Raw genomic sequence first — 18,556 nt, forward strand, 5'->3', positions numbered from 1 at the left:
GCCAGACAAGGGCGAAAGGGAAACCCGGTCTGCTTCAGTGTGCTCGTTATAGCCACATCCTTGGCAAGAAGCAGCTTGTAATTTTGCAGCCTACACATCCATACCACCTTGCTGTGCACGGTGCTGGGCTCTCTCGGCTCCTGGCACAGGTTTGACTTCTCGTCCGCCTGAAATCCCACTCCTTGTCAGGGGCTCGCTTGGTTTAGGCCGTTCAGCTATGTCAGTGCTTTCAAGTTTAGGAGCCATACAGATGGGGTGGGACATGGGCTCCCCTAAAGAAACAGAGCTCCCCCAGGGCCGCCTTTCCTATATATTGCTTTTCCCCCAACTTTCCCAACACAGCCATGCTCATCCTGTGGCAAACCAGCTCTTCCCAACAGAAAGAACAAGCTGCGCTAGAGCGAAATCTCAGCAGAAATCTGATCCCAGGATACAGATGTTGGGCCTAACGCAGATGTGGCTGGATGATGCAGTTTTTCCTTGATTCTTTTGCCTCCCTCTTCCTCCCTGTCCGTCTCCTGCAGGACTCACGTGAGATCACAACAGTTATTTTCTGGGAGGTGGGAAGCTCTACACTATGTTCTGAATTAATCTCAGGGCTGCAAGCTGAAGAGAGGGGAAGTTCAGAGGACACAACAGCTATAAATGAAGCCAAAAATAAAAGCACCTTGCCCTTTCTAGCTCCTGGAGATACACTGTAAACACTGAACGGGCAGCTTCTCCTCTGGCACACAATGCCCTGCTGCTGCGGGTTTCCTATCTTTGTCTGCTTCCCTGCTAACCTTCCTCAGCCGAAATCCCCCCCTGACCAAAAACAAAGCCCCTTTCTTTACATTTGGAAACCTCCCTAGGAAGCAGAAGGGCACCTTTTCTCCTTCTGTCATCAGGAGCGATGGGAAGGGCTGATAAACTCTATCGTTAGCTGGCCCGGTCCTTCCTTTTGTAAGATCTAGTTTCTACTTGCTCACAACTTCCCCAGACTCCAACTGTCAGGATAATGTTTTCTACCTTACGTGTCTGATCCAGACTCAGGTATTTTTAAGAAGGTTTCAGCTAAAACAATCAGCTGGTTCTAAGAACACACTTACCAGAAAATACACTATGCCGTACCTTGAAAAGATGCACTGTAATTTTGGTACTGTGATCATTTGCTTTGGGAAAAAAAAAAAAAGGGAAAAAAAAAAAAAGTCCTTTAGCAGAAAGGGCTGCTGAGCAGAGAGCTCAGCCTCATGTCACCAACATGCCTTTTGCTGCCACAGCTGTGAAACTTGTCCAAGATTCCTCTGAAAAAAATAAAAATCAGTACACACAGGCTCAGCAGCATGTGCACCTAACAAACCTCATATTTAGCAGCTAAAAATCCCCCAAATCCTCCGTGGACTCGGTCAGCTCTGTGTCATGCTTCCTGGGCTGCCCACATGCTCCCCGAGAGCGGAGGGAGGGCCGGGGGTGCTGGGGGACCCGCCTGTCCACGCTAGGGCAGCGGGAAAAGAGGGCTGCCTCCACCGAGGGCTGGGCACGACACGGGGGGACGCAAGGGACAGGGGCTGCGGGGGCAGCAGCAGGGGTGGAGCGAAAGGGAGGGGGGCAGGAGAACACGTGTGCCCAGAGGCACAGACCCCAAAGTGCCCTGGAGAGCTGGACCCCAAGGTGGACACCAGCAATCCCTTCCCAGGGAAGGGGATGACCTGGGTCTGCTGGTGGCAGTGGGGGCTGCCACCTCCCAGAACCGGGTTTCCAGCAGCAGGTGACATCCTGGGGCATGTCCCAGGGCCCTTCTCCGCAGCAGGGTCCTGCAGCCAGGACGTGCCCCAGCGCACGGGATACCCTCTGCTGCAGAGACGTCTCACCAGCACAGTACTGGAGCAGAGGAACCCTTGCAATGTGCTCCGTGCAAGCACCAGCCAGAGCAAAATGCCAGTTCATTAACCAGCTGAAGCAAAAAAGAAATTCCTTGCAGATCTGTTGTTAACATAGCAGGAATTTTTCTCTCTATAGGGAATAAAGGCGCATGACCCATAGCCTGGCGTGGCTGCACAGTCAGTGATCTGGGACACGGAGCACTGAACAGAGGAGAATCACAATATGTTTGCTCAGCCTCGTCCTATATTATAGCATCTCAGAAAAAAAAAAAACCAAAACCAAACAACCAAGGTTTATTTTGAGTTCAGCCTTACAGGCTGCATCCACGCTGCTTATTTTGAGGCAGATTTGTGGCCCATGCAAGCTACTTACTTTGGGGACTGCTGCCATTTCTCAAGAGGTAAATCCTGGCTGCACCCTGAGCTTTCAAGGGCTCTGCGCTTCTCTAATGAGCTGTGTAACAGTTCAGCAGCTTCCATCTGTCTTGTCAGTCCTCCTCTTGGCATCCAGCAGAAAAAAAATGGCCCCAGCTCATTCCTAGAAGGGACCAAGCATTACGTGTTTGATGAGCGGCTATATTTGCAGGCAGCCTGAGTACAAGCTGCTTAAAAGGAAAATGTGCGCACAGGAATAAGCTTTCCCAGCCTCTGTGAATGTAGATGTATCTGTAAATGGATGTAGATCAATTATTGATTTTAATTTGAGCTGCATCTGTGCTTTTGTACTGAGGAAGCAAAACCCTCTGTGTTTGCTGTAAATCTAGGGTTTGCTGCTTGCAAAACCTTTAATCTCTTTTCAGCACTCCAAGTCTAATCTCCAGTTTTGCAATGACTAAAAGCAGCATTGCACATTTTCCAAAGAGCTCTTCAAAAGCTGCAAGAAAAAAGAGCAGGTAGATCCCCCCCAAAATCACAGTGGGCTTCAGGTCTCCAGGGATGACCACGAGCGCCAGAGGGAAAAGTGCCAGTGTCTGACGTCAGAACACAGATGTTGGACCTCAGCCCCATTTCTTCCTCATCCATATTCGCCACCACTGTTAGCGTGGCCCACAATGCCCTTCAGAATGGCAGAAAAGGGTCAATAAGTCGTCTCCTCCAAGAACGTGAAGGCTGAGTAGACCGCAGGCTGTCACCAGTTCCTAAGCAGTTTAGAAGCCAAATTTTCTCAGAGACGATAATTGAGATGCACCATCAGTGTCATTAGCCTAAGGCAAGCAAATTTCACATCAGTATCACAGTTTCTAGGGCAGGGATGTCATATTTAATTTGCTCCCCCGGCCCGGTGAGTCTCGCACCAGGAGTGGCTCCTTGGCTGCCAGCATATCTGGGATGGGAGGAGCCCTGCAACACATGTCCTCTTCTGAAGCTGCTCGTAGCTCCTCACAAAGGACTGCAAAGCAGTCTGCTCCTACCACATCCTGCTACTTTCCCTGCTATAGAAACATCGGCACGTACTTGGGGTTAAGGTAACAACGTTGTGACAAGCATCATGTCATCCAGATCTGCTGCGGTGGTTTTCTCTTTGTCGTCCATCTTCCAAATCTTTCTCCCAGCTCACCTGAATGTTAGGTTTGTTTCAGAGTGTGGAAACCAGCACGGTTACTGAGCTGGGAGCAAATCCCAGGACTCAGAGTCCTATCAGGAGCACCTCAGGTTTCTGCCCACCTGGGCAGCTCTGGGCATGCCTCCCCTTCCACAGCGGGCACGACGGGATGTACAGGGGGCAGCGAGTTTCCATGAGGATCTACCGTTCCTGCAGAGCTGTGCGTGGAAAGATAACACGTTCATCTCTTTCTGAAGCACTCATCCAGTGCTGAACCGCTGAAAAGAGATGTCAGCAAATAGATAAATAAATGCATACCTGGCCCCAGTCACCTTAGGAGACTTCAGCAGCTACAGAGGCTGATTCCTACTGGAGATACGCCTCATGCACCAGCGTGGTTTGAACGAAACCACCATGCTGGTACATGAAGTGTACGTATCTAGTGTAAGTATGCCCATTTATACCAGAAGGCGAGTTTCCTTTATAAGGGAAGGAAGTCTAGCCTTAATTTTTCTACTGAGTTTGTCCTCTGGCAAAACCTGCTTTCACAATTTCAAACAAGTGTTTACAGAGCACAAGTTGCCCCCTTGTTGGAAAGACAACGTGGTTTAACAGCAGCTTAAATTAGAGAAATTAAAAGGCAGAAAGCTAGGAGAAGTAGATTTTTTTTTTCCTTGAAACTTCAGACCAAAAAAACCCAACAATGCAGATTTTCATGAACATGTTTTCCGCGTTTCATGAACAAACACGAAATCCACGTGCGGCTACAGACAGCCCTTTGCCAATCTTTCTGCCAGCTCAGATTTTTATAAGTTGTTGGAGAGTGTCTGACAAGCAATGTCAAATCATAATCAGAAGAGAGGAATGTTTGGCAATGAGGATGATGCCATTAGAGCTGCAAGAACGAGGAGGCTGGATGAGAGCTTTAGCTGCAGGGGAAGCTCGGGCTGAGAAACACCCGCCGTGACAGTGCAGGCAGGGGAGCCTGCAGCAAAGGCAAGGTAGGTGGTGATGGCTCAGGAGCTGCAGGAGAAAGCAGGCCTTCTGAGAAAAAGCGAAGAGAAGCTCTCTGGGCAGGTGTAGCTACGCGCACAATGTGATTACCTATCGCTGACAAAGTCGTTGTGGGATCAGATCAGGACTCCTGCGAACAGAGGGATGCGCCCTTGGGAATTCATAGGAACTTACAAAAACCAAGCTGCAGTCAGAATCCACAGTAAAAACTGCGGTAAACTCCAGCGAAGGTAGCACTGGAAAAAGAAAGAAATGTAGTGAACTCCTCGGTGTTTAGGAATGCAAGAGTCCTGCAAAGCAAGCTGTTACATAAATTACAGTTAAGTCATCAAAAAAGAAAGAAAGATGGAGAAAGATTAAATACATGTTCTGCATCCAGTAGGAGTTTAGTTACCTTGAGAAGTGAAACTGATTCCATTGCTTTATGGGCGGTAAGCTTGGAGTTTGGCAATACCCAACACACAAAGAATATTTTTATGCAAGGCTCTGCAAACTGTCAACAACGTGGCTCTCCAGCTGATGAACCTTTGCAGACCTTTGAAAATGAGGACATCCAGTGGCTGAACATTATAACTGGGATTTTCATCAAGGATTTATGTCTGGGGCAGAACCTCACCAGTTATGCCAAATTTCTGCCCTTCACAGAGGCCTGAAGTAGGTCATGCATGGAGTAAAGGCATTTGCAGAAGCCCTCTGCGCTGGGATAACTTCCACTTAATTAATGGGCTCATGGCTGTAACAAACTGTTTGAGGCAGGCTCAGTATCACCCAGTAGTACCTAGAATACGGCTTCACCTTTCTTTCCCTGCTTCCCTGTGATCATAAGCTCATGCTTTTATTTATATTTTACACACACACACACACACACAAAAAAGGCTTTCAAATCCCATCCCGTTTCTAGTTTGGCCTCTAAGTCTCTTATTTAGTTACAGAGAGTAAACATGGCTGTGAATTTTAGAAACCCTTAGCACCTAACCAGTCCCTCTGGAACCAATCAGTACAGCAAGCATTGCACACCATGCTTTTAGTAATTTAGCCTTAGATGCAGCAGTTTGAATATTTACACCTAGCTCCTACATTACTATAATATTTAAAGACCAATTGGAGCAATTAATCACATTTCCAAATACATATTGTGGGAGAGGAACTAAAATATCAATAGATCAAATTCATGCTTTCCTGCCATGAAATTGCAGCAACCAATAACTCAACAATATAACATTTCAGGGCAAGAATATTGTGCCTTGTATGAACCATTGTAGAAGCAGAATGATAATACGTAAAAAATCAAGAGCTACATCTAGAGGAAATGGGTCGCTGGAGCTTTTGCACATTTACAGGCCACGATTTCACCTGGGGAATGGCCATACAGTATCACTGTCTCCAATAAGTAACGTCTCGCCCAAAGTTAGGCACTGAATTTGGCAGCTGGGAATTGCAGAATTGTGCTGAGTTTCCAAGATGAGCTGGGTAAGGCTGGTAAGTAGAAAAACCCTTAGCTTCCTCGGAAGTTGATTTGACCTAATGTCACTTAGGACTGTATCTACACGTCCCAGAGTGATCCTTTGAAGATTTGTCAGGTAGCCCTTCATACAATTCATAGCTCTGAACCAGCAAAGCCAAGTACTGAAAACAGAGGGAATAAGAGCACCCCAGACCTTCTCCCGTTAGTCCTTTTCAGTGTGGAGTGCATGGTGCAGGTCCGAGGGCAGAGACTTGTGTGGTCTCCACCTTCTGCTCCCCCTGCTCTTTCCTATCTAGGCTGACTGTAGTTGCACTGATTAAGGCTCCCTGCCTGGACAGATGTAACCTCCTTCTCAGCTCACCCTGGGTATGAGATGTCATTCCAGTTTATGCCTAAATCTGGGCTGTTTAAGCCTAAACCTAGGCTGCTGCAGTCTTGTCCTCCTCTCCCCTGTTCTCTCTCTTGTGCCAGCCAGCACCAACACTCATGCAGGCACATTATAGCCAGTTCAAGCAAGCCAATTCAACTGGAAACCAATCCAGCCATCGTTAGGAGTTGCATCTGCTCTCTGAACCACTTCAGTTCCCAATTCCACAGGACAAGTACCAATTCAATACAATTTTTATCAGTTGCATGTTTTTAGACTCTGAGGCTACACTTCCAGTTTAAGCTTAAACCACTAGAAAGTCAGTTAAGTTAGGCTTATACCACTATGTCAGAAAACAAACCCAATGCCCTTGTGATCAGCAAAGGAGGGGGTGTAGCCTTGAAACTCCCCAGCAAGACAATTCTCTCTTGTTTTGCCAATGCTCTTGCAGCCGACCACAGGCTGCACCACTTCTCAGAGGGCTTCAGGTGCCTTTTGGCCATCCTAAGCCACTCTTCAGCCTAAACCTCTCTAGTTGCAGGCTTCTGCTGAAAAAATGCTCTTCTCCTTCACCTCCCCTTCCCCAAGCTCTCCTGTGCATTGGTTGCAGCAGCGGGGTAAGATCAAGCTTGCTGATCCTGTAGGAAACCAAACCAGTATGAAAAATACAAAAAGAAAGACAAGTTTTTTTATTTCATTGGCTTTGAATGCTTAATCAACATAGCATATACTACATGAGCATTAGATCTGATTCAAGAAAGAGGTGGAAATGTTCGGTCAGCAGTTTAGGAGTCTATTTTTACCAATTTGGCTCACTGCTAAGTCAGAAAAACACTCAGCTTTGTGAAAAGAAGGGGCCAGGAACATACAGCAAGAGAGGGAAAGAGAGACTGTGGCAATGCCAGTTTTGATTAGCTCACATTGCTATATCTTCGACTTAAAGAATTTATAGCTTTATCATCTGGGAACTATATTTAGAGCTCATAAAGAAAAAAAAATTGGTGTGCAAAGAGCATGCTGGGCAGTCCCAGGAACTTACTCTCTTTGAAGGAGGGCGGTAGTTTTCAAGGACTGACTCTTCCAGGATTACAGCATATTTTTCTTCTCTGGCTTGGGGCTTATAGAAGAGCAGAATGAGAATCACATCACAGATTTCTGCACCCTTATATTAAAAGTTCCTATATGATAGGCAGTATTTGGGGTGGCCATGCCTGCTGGCTAACAGCATATAAACTCCTGCCATCTTTCATATGTTGTAATGTGGAAGCAAAGAGCATGAGTGAGAAATTCAGGTTATATTTTCCCCATTACTCTTGGTGTTCTCTGCCTCTCTAATATCTTATATCTTATCTGGACCATTAGTTTCGTACTCAGCTGCTTATTTGATTTTACTTATTGGTAAAGGTTACATTGTTTTGGGAACAGATGCTTAAACCAGTGCACTAAGCAAAGTCGAGTCAAGGTTCCCAGTCAAACTGAATTGCTGACTTTCCTCTTTGTTCCTCCACAAAGGTAATTTGAATTACATAAACTTCATCGAGCAGCTCATGAGGAGCAGCTAAATTACAGAAAGCGGGCAGGGACAGGTGGGGAAAAGTGGCTCGGAGCTCCAAGAGGTGTTGCAACTTCTGCTGTAATGCAAGAGAATCGGCAAAGCAACCGAGTATCATCAATACCAGGAGCTTCAGGGCTCTTTTCTTTCTACAACAGCACTGTGATAAGTTTTTGACGTAGAGCCCCTCCATCAGCTCGCAAGAACTTCATCCTGAAATTAGAGAGATCTTTTCAATTAGCTTAATCTTATGGCTAGATTGTCCTGGCTTTATACAAAGTATCTGCGTTTCATTTGATTCATTACGAATGCAACCACAAAGCATCTACTTACTTCTCTGGAGACTGCCTCTTATTATATGTTGACAAATTATATCTTGACAAATTATATGGTGACAAGCAATTCATCCTTCCGTTCCTTTCACCAGTCCATCAAAGACAGAAGCCCCACAGTACGCAAGCTGAGAATGACAAAACGACCACAGTAGTTCCCTCTCATGTGTCTAATTTGCTTTCAAATGCCTGTTTTCAGCTGTGAAGCATAAGGGCAAAAACATTCTCCTTCTCTCTACTTCAAGTGTGTGTGGGGGGGGAATTATGTGCGTCAGTACTGTAAGTAAAAAAACAACAGCCAAATACATATTTCAATATTTCTAATAGTACATGGCCATTATTGACAGTAGACTCAAGCTCAGATGTTTGTGGAAGTGACTAAATACTCCCCCTCTCTCCACTCCGTAAGGCCTCAAAACTGCTCTTTTCAGTTAAACACCTTGAAAAATTATGTAGTACCCATGCCTCATCTTCCGCAGGTTAAAAAAAAAACAAAAAACAAAAAACAAAAAACAAAAAACCAAACATATTCTCCCTTTGCAACAAAGTAGATGCTACAACATCATCATTTTCTCTGCGTCAGCCTGAGCCAGTGATCTGGATCAAACCCAGCTGTCTGTAACAAGACAGAAAATATAAGGCAGAGAATTGCTTGCTGTTCCCTACTGAGGTTTGAAAATAGGAAGGTAGCATATACTGTGTTTTGAAGAGATTCATCTATACTTTCACCAGAGTGGCTTGCAATTTTGAAGTCCTACTCAATGCAGCTGTACTTACCGTATTGAAAAATAACAGGTGTATATCGCAGAGCTTTGTTTTCCCAGTTTGGCGATAGTGGATTTTTTTTATTGGGCTTAATGGACTGTGAATATTGCAAACTGAGCAATTCATCTGACAGTCTGAGTGGATATTGCCGTTCCTGTATTTCTCAAGTTCCAGCATAAATTTTCTAGAATAAATCCCAAGGGCTGAATATCAGCACAGATTTAAATAGTTCAGCTTTGCAGCTATTGACTGCTGACTGGGTACAGAAACAGCCTTTGCCATGGCTACTCGTCTGCTGACACCCATTCTGCTCAAACACAGGCACTATGCAGGCATTCGTAAAGAGATAGGATCTCACCCTGATGCTCAGAAAACAGATTTTGAAGGGATTATCCAACCAATGGAAAATTAGTTTTTCCGAGTTCAATCCGGCATGCCCTCCCCCACCCATCCACTGCAATGTTTAGAGTCAACATCTCCACTCAGATTTATTCTCCAGTCAAAGGCCGTCGGATTGCAGTGGATGACTCCTATTAACATTCCTATAAAGGAAGCATTACCACCTCTCTGTCCTGGCAGCACCGGGTTTCTCTAACTTTCCGAAACACCTATTTTGCCATAAGCATTGTCTCAGGCAAGCAAGAGATTTTTAGATGATGTTTGCTATTTAGAGCGGATAAAAGGAGGTGAGTATAAAGAGCAGATGAGGCTCCCCATGAAGAGAAGCAGCGAGCCTCATAGTCTGTACACAAATGCGCTGCAGCATATCTTGAAAGCAGTGTCACTCTCTTTCAACCTTTTGTGCTTAATTTTCCGTAGCGGGAAGTTGCAGGCCATTAGCAGCGCATCCACACGAATTGCTAACTCACCCCAAATGAAATCGGGAGGTTTGCTGCCTGCCGCGGCCGCGCTGCCAACCACCGGGCTGTACCGCAGCGGCCGGTGTGACAAGGGGACCTATTTTACATAGCCCAGATGTAAAACGATGGAGTTCTTGGAAGGCACTCGAGGAAGTCTTCCTCTTTTTTAATAGGGACAAGAAGTGACCTCTGATTAAAGATGTGAGCTCAGACGTTGATCTCTGGTCTTTGTAGGCTGCTACGGTGAGGCCACCAGACCTCCAAACAACTGAACCACGTGTGGTCTTCTATGGAGATGAGCATAGCTACTGCTGCTCTGAAGTATCTTGCCTCCACTAGAAAAAATAGCGCATGGGAAAGAAAAGAGAAAAAAAAAATCAGGCTTTTTAAAAAGCTGCCAAAAGGCATCGGAGCCAGAGTTAGGCGAGCAGAGGGCAGCGTGTTTATCTATTTGCTTCAAAACAGGCGCAGCCCACTCATCGTGCAGGGCTGTAAGCAGAGCTGTGGATGAGCAATACCCGAGAGCAAGGCAGGCTTCGGGTACAGAGAAAGCTCCATTTTTTTTGAAAAGTCCCATTTTCAAACACAGGCATCAAAATCGGACTTTCTAAACCTGAATTTGAAGCATCTGCTTTCGGGAACACAAGAACCTGTTTCACACTTAGCGACAAATTGGCAAGTCAAAGTGCGAAGAAAACAAATTTAGCAGACTGAAAAGTATGAACAAACACTTGAGGACAGCAAACATCCTCATTTTTGAGCACATCAACAGCATCCTGATTCTTTTGGGATACATTAGATGGGAACAGCTGCATCTCTGAAACGAGGAAGCTTCAACTTCCTGTAGGAGCGCTCCGAAAAAGAAAAATGCCACTGGAAATACATTTATAAAATTATCCGTGATGGGGAATAGGGAATGGTTTCAATCTGGGAGCTAAGGTGACACTCCTGAAAATGAGAGAGAAAAGGAAGGCACATATGCGCAACACAAAAAAAGGCAGAATATACACCAGGGCATCTCGCAGAGGTGTTCCTTCGTGTGGCGTTGCGTTGCCATATTGCATCAGGAGCTGGAGGAGGAAGGGCTGTGATAAAAAGGAGAGGCAGACAGACTGCAAGAGCTGGGCGGACAGAGGCGGTGCCGGGGTGTGGATAAGGACACAGCATGGGTTAATGAGCCTTTCGTTTCTGAGGAGAGGCTGGAAACGCCAGCGGGCTTTGGGTGGAAAAGAGGTAGAACCAAAAATTGCCTTACTCAACGTTACTGGGAGAGCTGGCAAGGCGAAGAGCTACATTAGCATTTTGGATGACAGACTGAAAAAATAGTGTATTATTCTTGATCTCACAGCTGGGGATTAGCCAGATGTTTCTCTGATTTTTAAGGCTGACCATGCTTGTGGTTTGGCATCTATCTGGAGAAAAAACCCTCTAAGCTGCATGCCAGCGTGCTCAGAAAGGTGTTGTTAAGAGGAAATGACCCGGACCATAATTTTCATAATTGCCCGAGGGAGTTCGAGTCAAACCGTACCCAGCTTCAGGAGGAAACGAGGACCTAGTTCTCACAGCCACTTCTTGCAGCACTTGAACCCCTCTGTAACAACCCCTCCTGGGCCACGGGGCAGCTGCTGGGAAGGACGAATGAGCGGGGATAAGAGCCATGCTTCAAGAAGGGCAGGAGGTGGGATGCACAGCACCCGCCTGACTCCTTACCACCCTCCAGACTGCGCTCTCATGGTGACACCGTTATCTTTCCGCTGTCAAAATTCTTGCCAAATTCCGTTGCCTGGAAACCACAGTATAATGACCTTAAAAAAAGCTGAAAAACCTTTAAAACTTAGGTAAGCAGGACATACCTCAGAGCATAGGAAGGAAAAGGCAGCCCGCGGCTGTCTCCCCATAGGTAAGAGCCTCCCCTTCCCCTGGCAACAGCACGCCGGTAGCTACAGTGAGGTGGGAGCCAGGCACTGCTGGGAGGAGGCAGGGAATAAAGGATGGGCATCCAGGAGGAGGGTCAGCACCCAAGCAAAAGCATCTTCTCTCCTGTGGAAAGAGTAGTGCCGTGGGAAATTGTCACTCTTTGAGAATTACAGCAATTCATCCCCAGAAGAAAGGCATTATTATAAATGACAGATAAAAGATGAAGCTTCCTGTTGCAGAGCAAGGAGAAAAATATTGGTGGGAAGAACGGTTGTCTTGTCCCCTACAACCTCAGGATCTTAGTGGGTTTTAACTACCGAGAACTAAAAAGAAAGTAAACCACTGTGCTAGTCAGAGCATGGGCTGTCACCTCCTTGGTTTTTCCCTAAATTCTCAGAAAAATCCTTTCTGTGCTGTAAGTGCCATAATTTTGAGAAAATTATACTGTGTTTTCAATGTTTAACACTGACTTATATGCAAAATATAGCTCAGTCTTACTCAAACAACTGAGATAAATGCTTCATACATTATGCATTAATTCTTCCACAAAGCTCTTGATACAGATTATAGAGAATCAAGATACTCTGTCATCTTAGTGTTGAAAGTTTTGATAACACTGAATGATTAAATAACTTCATAGTAGGCCCACTCCAAGGTTTTCTTGAGGAAACTCTTCCCTGAGCCTCTCTTGTTAGGCAGGCCAAAGAGATTTGAACCCTCAGTAATGAAAAATGTGTTGCTGTACCAAGCAGCAGAGGAAACACAGGTACAGCTTAGTGCAGCTCTCCAAAGCAGCAGACTTCTGGAAAAGGGATTCAGTAGAGACTGGGGACACCTCCCTTCCTAGGGACCAATACCTTTCTGAGAACATTAAATTTTAACATCCTTTAAGGACCATTAAGAACCTCTCAGGACTTCTAGAATAAAGAAATGTCTTGACATTTCCAGTTTCTGCCTGTTCTAGAAGCATCTGTTCTCCAAACAGTCACTGGGAAAATAGGTTTCAGAAAATATACATTTCCCTGGTTCATTAGGGCCAAAGAGAAGAGTAGATGGAGAAGTCCAAGAGGCAACATAAACCTTATCTCCTTATGTGTTTCTCCCCTTCTTAAAGCACTGAACCATTTTTGCTATGATGATAAAGGTGAGGGAGGCTGTCAGCCTCCTCATGATGCAACACCCCCTTACCCAAGAAAGGAATTTGAAATGATGCCACTTGATTAATCGGCTGGTGATCAACATCCAGATCACAAGAAAACCTTGTGGCACAGGGCAGAGAGCTCCTTGTTATAATGAGGTCCCCGATATATTGATGTTGCATTTCCAGAGCCACATAAGAGTATTTTTCTCCTTCCCTATAAAGGCAGAGAGATCGGTACCTCTGCTCAGGGGCTGTGGTGTTCATCCCCTCAGCCACAGAAGCAAACTCAGGTCTTGAGCTTTCAGGAAACCTGGAGAAGCTGGTTTGTACATAAGCCTTTGGGACTTCTCTACGATACTTCATTCTCTCCGTGCTTTTCTAACTGCCTCAGCCCAGAACTCAGCTGTCGGCGCTGCTCCAGCATGATACTAATGCTCTGAAAAGTCACACTTTAATGCGCCACTTTAGTGTTTAGCTAAATTTCAGACAGACTAATTATTGACCTTTCATGCTGAAAGGTCTGAAAGCACTGAAAAGCATATAAACACAGATAACTGTGGGAAAATGTGTTTTGCAGAGAGCTGGGTACAGCACATCTGTGGGAGAGAAAAGCTGAGAACTCCCTGAGCATTGTGAAGAGCCGTAAGTAGGGAAAGTACCTTGTCTGGTGAAAGAAACATGAAATACACAGAGCAAGGTGGCAGGAGGACAAGGGCTTCAACTTTTTCCCCTCAGAGAGGTCAGCATCTTGAAAAGAGGGAATATTGCTTCCCAGTCAGGTCTCAGCAGCTTCCTCCCCTCTTGCAGGGAAGACTCCTTCCTTCTTCCATTCCTCTTCATTTCTGCCCGAGCAGCTTATTTTCCTGCTTCTGCAGGCTTCAGCAAGCAGCATCCCTTCTGCAGCCTCAACCATTCCGTAAACATTAAGGGATAGGGCCTGGAGAAGTGGTAAAGAGCTTTGTCTACTGCTTGGAAACCCACTTGCAGTTCTGTAGGAGGACAGCTACGTAAGATTTTCCAGAGCTCTTCAGCCCTCTCCCTGAGCAAGTGCCATTTTTAGGTCTGTCACTAGGGACAAGAAGAGGCAACTTCTCTGTAAACAGAGTTCACAAAACATACGCTGCTGAAGACTTCCACTGGCACTTCCCACAGTAAGCGCACCATTTAGGGCTTAAGCTACAAAGATGACATTCATGACTTTGCAGTTTCACATTCAAAGTAGGGATTTTAAAGTCTTGCAATTTGAGCAGAAAAAAAAAAAACACAAACAAACAAAAAAAACCCCCAACCTTCTGTGCTATCTTGACCTGAATAGCTTCCTCTACTGAATCTGTGACACACTTGGATTCTGAAACTAGATTTCTATGCCTTAAAATACTTGGTAATTTCCAGAATGCTTGATCCTTCATTTCTGAAAAACTATTACAGCCTCATCAGGTATTTAATTCTACAATCCTGGCAATTCCAAGCTCCTTTTTTAGCATCATTTTTGTCTAGGGCCACATTGGTGAGGAAATTGAGGTGGGTTAAATGCACAGGACCGTTAGACCTCAGATTCGAGGATGCTCCATCTTGGAGAACACAGCTTCTCCTGATCTTTATGGTTCTAGGCCACGAGAGACTTGGACTTTGTATAACCACCTGCAGAAACAGCCTTCTCAGGTCTTCTGGGATTAGTACATTCCTTTGCATATTTGGAAATACTTGGTTTTCATCTGCTTTTTTGTTGTTTTGGATCCCAACTCTCCACTAACTATATTTTTCCAAAAAGCCTGCAATTCTGCCTCTAAAATGTGTGCAGTCACAGAGGCCCATTTTTGCTAAAGATCAAGGTTGAAGTTTTAAAAACAACCCAAGACATGCAACCAAAGGAAATGACTGTACCACAGAATAAAACGTAGTTCAGCTCTATGAAGAAGTTGAGAGAGGGAGAAGATCCAATGTTGTGTAAGGATGCAACTCACAAGTGTGCAAAACAGAAAATTAAAAAAGCACATTAAAAAATGTTTACTAGAAACTGTAAGAGAGGAGGATAATACACCTCTGTACATTGCACATCACGTCCATTAAGCAGGAGGAAGAATGGTTTATTCCCATTTTATGCTAAGCAGCACAACTGCAGAGTGATTCCGCCACCTTCCTGAAGGGTTTCAGTGCTGAACAACAGCACCCAAAGCAGAGACCCGTTGAAAACCAAAGGCAAATGATCACACCAAAAAATGCTGAACGCAGCCCCTACAGTGGATCAAGTCTGAGTGATCATGAAGACACATCACCACTCTTTTTCCCCCCGATTGATTCACCAGATCATAAGGAAAATGCTTTGGGGGCTGGAGGGAAGAATTGCTCATATAGAAATTACTGACAAAGCAAAAAAAAAAAAAAAAAAAAAAATCCACGATATGTTCGGCCTGTAAAGAAACAAGAAAAAGACCATTTCTCCCATAGATGGTGAACCAGGAGAGCAAGCTACTCCTCCTTCCTCCCTTGCCCGATAGGATTCAGCTTGCCACAAGCAGACATTATGAATCTGAAGAGAACTGGACTTGTTCCACCAGTGGCGACGACGAGTTACAACTGCAGGAAAAAGAGCTTGATAAGTTCTGCTGTGGACGCTGCCTTTGGCAGCTCTGTGGGAGCAGGGAAACCTCTGCTCAGTGGTGGGGGTGGCTGCAAGTGGAGACAGTAGGCTATCTAACCAAGGCCTTCAAATCACCCACTCAAAGACTGCTCCTATATTTACAGGAAGGGCAGAGAAGGAAAATAATACAAATGAAAGAATCAAGCAAACGCTCGCTGGTTGTTTTGGTTTTTTGTTTTGTTGGGTGGCGTTTTGTTTGGGTTTTTTTTTCCCCCCAAAAGCAGCGTATCTAGGAATGTCTTCTTACTCATCAGTCCAACATTTTTCACCACACTAAATCTTGGCCCAGACATTTTCCTGAGCTTTCAGATGGCAAGTCTGAGATTTGCACTGTGCGAGGGGATTTCTTTTCCCTCTGCTGAGATTATCCTACAACTACTAGAAACTCTCAGAAATCCCCAGGTACCAGACAGCCAACAGCACCACACTCAGAGCTGTAACATCCTCCCTGCTGACAGGGATCCCAGTTGAGCCTTGCTTCGGCAGCAGCTCAAATGCTGATCCTTGGAACAGTAACAACTGACAACAGTATGCATAGGGCAGTTCACTGAGGTCTCCAAATTCTTCCAAAAAGATCACGCCAAACCGTAAACCCCTTCCTGGCTTTGGCCCAGGACTTAACCTAGCATTTGAACGCCTACGTGGTCCCCGAGAAGAGCTTAGCTCCTGGAACTTCACATGCCTTCTGAGCAGGGGCTCCTAAGAAAGAACGCTTCACCTCAAACCTGTGTTTTCTCCTCCTGCCACAGGGACTGTTTAAATGGTAAGATCATGCATCCTTTTTTTTAAGTGGAATAGCAGTCAGGCCGAGCTTTCTTCTTGGGCTCAACCACTAACAGGATGGAAAACGTTCCTGAATGCTATGAAACAAAACATTGGCAGGAAGTGGAAAGTGGTTTCTATGCATGAAATAGACAGCTCAAGAAGAAAAAATATTCTCCATTTGTGGTCTTTTCCACAACAGCAGTGTTTTCCTTTTGTGACCATGTTTTTCTCCCATTACTTATTTAATTTGCTGGAAATGAACATGGAACTTGCTCATCACCTGGAGGGAAAAATCAGTTGTGCTGCTGGGATGAAAGGCTCCAGGGATACTGCAGGAGGACTAGGAGCTGCAATGTGTTTCTAAGGAAGAAAAGGCGATCGTGCACTCATGACGTTTAGTCCTTCTGTGAAAATAGCCACTTACCTGAGAACGACCACAGGTCTCCTCCTCCGAGCTGTCCTGAGTCAGGCTCAGCTCTCCACCAGTGAGCTCAGAGCCAGTAGGCTGGAACACAGAACAGGTCAAACACACAACAGGAGGATACAGGATTTATCAGGAAGAGGGATGGGGCAACCAAACAAAACCAACCAGAAGTCTCTCCATGCATCCGCCAGAAGGAAAGTGACCTGCCTCAGGTCAATATACTCCAATACCACCTATTGTTAGGTATGTCAGATGCCAAGAACACACAGACCTAGCAAGAACTCCTCTTTACTGGAGTAATTACATACAGGGATGGAAGGCAGGAGCCTGCAGAAGCATCTACATTAGTGTTCTACTTCAGATTAAAAGGGTATGCTTTTGAAGTAAGCTTTGAATTGACCTCCACATATGTTTTGAATCATGTCATGAAGCAGTGTTACACCACAAAAACAGGATTCCTCACAAATGAGCTGGGAGATGCATTCCCAGAGCACTCCTGACACACTGCAGCCTCAGGTGGGCATTCAGTCCATAGGAACAGACCACAGCACATCTGAAGTGAAAGAAAAACTCTAGCCTAAAGGGTGTGTAGCACCAACTACTTTATTGTAAACAGATTTGCTTGTCTACAGTAATATAAATATAGAAATTCTCAGGAAAACAATTTGATTGCATGGGTACCCTCTGCATCTCTCTTACCAGAGAGAGATCTTTGAAGTGAGAAAGTGAGAAGAGGAAGTGAAAGCCATTTAATCTTGAAGTCAAATTCGCCTTCCACACAGCTCTGCCATCAGCCTCAAAGACAGGCAAAGAGTTATCTCCTACTTCAATTAACAATTGCAAGTCTACTAGTTAAAACAGCTATTTATCCTTCAGTCTCCCAAGGGGACACTCCTGTCATCTATTGCTGCTCCAAATGGTTACAGCTGTGTTCTCTAATGCCAGAGGCCAACAGAAGGTTTAGTTATGGCTTTGTCTTTTCTTACATCAAAGGATACCACCAACTACAGCAAATAAAAGTGATTTAGCAAAGAAAAAAAAAACAACAAAAAACCAAAACCAAACCGAATTCTTGAACAATTCACACTACACTCGACACAAACCTCCAGCTGAATTAAACTTCCGCCACCAACTGACTAGCACCTATATGATGACCAGAGCCGGTTGATGGACAAAGGGTGGTACACTGGCCATTCAGCCTGGATTAAGTCCTGAATAGCTGCTCCCAGAAGCATTCTTTACAGATGTGGATAACGGACACGCACTACCTCTCCTACTGGTCAATGCTGGTATTGAGTCCAGAGACACAGAAAGGTTCCCCACAGTTTCCAGGTCAACACACATGCCCTCATCTTTCATTCTTTTTAATGCAACTCTAATGCATGGAGAAAAACCACAATACAGTAGCACACCTGCTGACTTAAAATCCCTCTATAAATAGAGCATTCGCACAAGCTGTTATTTATGGGTGACTATGCTACCTGACTGTAAAAGCCATTTTTAGTAGCAGTATTTTTGTAATCTTCCTGAAAATTTATAGTATGGTGAGGAAAGTCACACGTAAGGTGTCTTGAGTAAGAGAACAACTGGTTTCATGATGATCTAACCCTTACCCTGTGCTTCAAGAGGAGTTCTAAAATGCCAAATCCTACAGAAGTACAAAGGAAGAAACAAGACGTACTTGCAGCTACTGAGTGCAGTCTATAGGAGTCCCTCCATTTGTAAGCCATGCCTTCAAGGCAAAATCAGACTTACAATTCATGCAAGTGAACTGGTTTAGATGAAGCAGCTACAAAGAAGTATCTCATTTCTAAAAGCAAACCCATTCATAGACCAACCCCAAACTGCAGCAGTCCCCAGCTCTTGAAAGGACAGCTATTCAAGACCAAATAGCTTTTTCACTTTGAA

At 45.1% G+C, this 18,556-nt stretch overlaps 2 long non-coding RNA genes across 2 annotated transcripts; both read right to left on the reverse strand.

Moving 5' to 3' along the window:
- Window positions 1-2,155: 2,155 nt before the first annotated feature.
- Window positions 2,156-8,546, reverse strand: LOC148053451 (uncharacterized). The gene is made up of 3 exons (XR_015708467.1): window positions 7,291-8,546; window positions 4,510-6,889; window positions 2,156-3,683 (listed from the first exon to the last, which is right to left on the reverse strand). It is a non-coding gene; the product is annotated as an uncharacterized LOC148053451 (long non-coding RNA).
- A 1,229-nt stretch (window positions 8,547-9,775) lies between these two features.
- On the reverse strand, window positions 9,776-18,241 carry LOC148053452 (uncharacterized). Its single transcript, XR_015708800.1, has 3 exons — window positions 16,649-18,241; window positions 11,614-11,800; window positions 9,776-10,095 (listed from the first exon to the last, which is right to left on the reverse strand). It is a non-coding gene; the product is annotated as an uncharacterized LOC148053452 (long non-coding RNA).
- Window positions 18,242-18,556: the final 315 nt, after the last annotated feature.

Source organism: Nipponia nippon, unplaced genomic scaffold (genome assembly GCF_047370975.1).
Source record: "Nipponia nippon isolate SJK-2023a ecotype South Korea unplaced genomic scaffold, ASM4737097v1 scaffold_4, whole genome shotgun sequence".
In the NCBI taxonomy this organism is placed as follows: domain Eukaryota; kingdom Metazoa; phylum Chordata; class Aves; order Pelecaniformes; family Threskiornithidae; genus Nipponia; species Nipponia nippon.